A 2,563-nucleotide genomic window follows, 5' to 3' on the forward strand; every position below is an offset into this window, starting at 1 on the left:
CCTGACTTTCTTCCTCTTCCTCCAGTTTGTTAAGAGGAATGACTTCAAGTGGATAAAGGAGCTAGTTAGTGCCCCTTGTTGTGAATGCTTCTTTCCAGCAAGCTTTCCCTTGTGATTGGCTTGAGTGAACTTGCTTGTTGGCTCAGGAGTTGGATTGTTCTTCGACCTTCTCTTCTTCATGGATATGGTCCTTTGTTTCTCGGTCACAATCCTCATTTTGGTGCTTGTTTCTACTGCCTTCACATCCTTAATCTCAGAACTTGGTTGTTGTTGGACAGTTGGAGTATCCTGTTCATCAAAAGCTTCCTGAATTTGTGGTTCAATGAACCCTTCCTCTTTGCAACTCTCTGTTTCATTGGAGTGTGATCTCCCTTGATTGACTTTCTCCCTTTCTTGTTCTTCTGATTCCTCCCTTGGGTTTGCCATGGTATCACTAGAAGAATTGTGGGTAGGGATTTGCTTTGATAGATATTCAATTTGAGCTTCTAGCTTTTGAATGGCAGCACCTTGATTTTGTAAGTTGGATATCACTTCTTCCTTAAAGACTTTCAATTCGGTTATGTCTTGACTCATGGTTGCAAGCATTCCTTCTATCCTGTTTAATTGATCTTGAAATCGTTGGTTCAGATTGGGTTGATGAGGTTGATTATCTTGGCTGTGATATGGTGGCTGGGAGTATGTGTTTTGTGTGGGCTGATAGAGTCTTTGGTTGGAGTGTTGGTAGTGGTATGACTCTTGTGTGTAGTGGAATGAGTCTTGTGGATAGTGAAATGAATTGTATGAATTTGAGAAGGAATTTTGTGCTGAGAAATGCTCAAGTGATGAAGAATTTGGATATGTAAAACAAGGAGGTGAGGTTGGATAATTCAGAGGTGATGGCTCTTGATGAATGGGGTGTGAATAAGTGAAATCTCTTTGGTTTTGATCTTCCCAGCCACAACTTAAGTAGTGATCAAATTCACCAAAACATGGACCATTTTGTGGCTCTGGGAAGTACCCCGTTTCCTGTTCCTGATACTCCCACCCACCATGAGCATAATAACATGAATCATTCTGTGGTGGTGGAGAGTTTCTCATGAATTTTGATTGACCAAAAGATGATGGATACTCCTTTCTTTTTTGCAATGTGCTCAGTCTCAAACAATACTCATCCAAAGATAGTGGAAATTCCATAGTGAGGCAATATCACAAACAGCTAGTGGTTAGTATGCTAACAAGTGAATAAGCAAAGAAAACAAATTAAAATTTACAGAAATTAGCAGTAATAAACTGAAACAAAAACTATTAACAAAAGAAAAGAAAAATTGCTCAATCTAGTTAACTTTCAATTGGAGAATTGTCAATCGAAAACCAATCCCCGGCAACGGCGCCATAAACTTGATGCACATAAACTAGTTATGCTATGATTTAGGAAATTGCACGACCGGCAAAATTCCTTCCGGCAAGTGCACCGGTTATCGTCAAGTAAAAACTCACAATAGAGTGAGGTCGAATCCCACAAGGATTGGTTGAGTGAGCAATTCGGATTAGAAGTGTGTTCTAGTTGAGCGGAATCAAGATTGAGATGAGAATTGCGGAATGTAAAATTGGCGGGAAAAGTAAATGACAAGAAATTGAAATGGCGGAATCTTAAATTGCATGAATTAAAGAGCAGAAACTAAATTGCTGAAATTAAAAGGGAATGGGGGTGATTGCATGAATTGAGTTGCAGAATGTAAAGAGAAGATGGAAATCAGAAATGGGGGATTCATTGGGTTATAGGAGATATTGAGATCTCCGAATCAAAATATGTTTATCTCTTCCTCAAGCAATGCGTTCATTGAATTTTGCTTGGCAATCTTATATGATTGGATCCCAATCCCTTGGCTCACCAATTCTCTCTAAAAATGAACAAATTCCCAATCCCTTGGTTTAAATGTTCATAAGAAGAGATGATGCTCGATCACTGATTATACCACAAAGTTTCATGAACCACAATTTGGTAGGATTACATGTCACAATATCCATCCAAACCCCAATCCAATTCACTGTGAGAAAGCTTCTCTAGCATGAATCCTCCATTCCTTTCCCAAGGTTCCGAAGGATTCTAATTCCATTGGGTAGTTGTCTTGGGAAAGAAACTACCCATAATTGTGAAAGCAGCTAAGTGGCTGGAATCATTCCCAAGGGGGAGTCTAACAACATGGGATGAGGTGGAAAGCAAGTTTCTGGCACGTTTCTACCCCCCACAAAAGGTCAATAGGCTTCGATCTGAGGTTCAGACTTTTAGACAACAAGATGGTGAAACTCTCTACGAGGCATGGGAGAGATTCAAGGATTTGACAAGGAAATGCCCACCAGACATGTTCCATGATTGGGTGCAATTGCATATTTTCTATGATGGACTCTCTTATGAATCAAGGAAGGCTGTAGACCATTCATCAGGAGGTTCATTGAACAGGAAAAAGACTGTGGAAGAAGCCATTGAAGTGATTGAGACAGTGGCTGAGAATGAGTACTACTATGCATCAGAGAGGCACAACACTAAGGGAGTCATGGAGCTGAACCATGTTGATACAATTCT

The 2,563-nt window shown here is 40.1% G+C and overlaps 1 non-coding gene across 1 annotated transcript; it reads right to left on the reverse strand.

Annotated features, from left to right (window-relative positions):
- Window positions 1–2,240: 2,240 nt before the first annotated feature.
- On the reverse strand, window positions 2,241–2,344 carry LOC148577437 (small nucleolar RNA R71). The gene has a single exon (XR_015903076.1). It is a non-coding gene; the product is annotated as a small nucleolar RNA R71 (small nucleolar RNA).
- Window positions 2,345–2,563: the final 219 nt, after the last annotated feature.

Source organism: Arachis ipaensis, chromosome B1 (genome assembly GCF_059453495.1).
Source record: "Arachis ipaensis isolate K30076 ecotype BB chromosome B1, ASM5945349v1, whole genome shotgun sequence".
Lineage (NCBI taxonomy): Eukaryota > Viridiplantae > Streptophyta > Magnoliopsida > Fabales > Fabaceae > Arachis > Arachis ipaensis.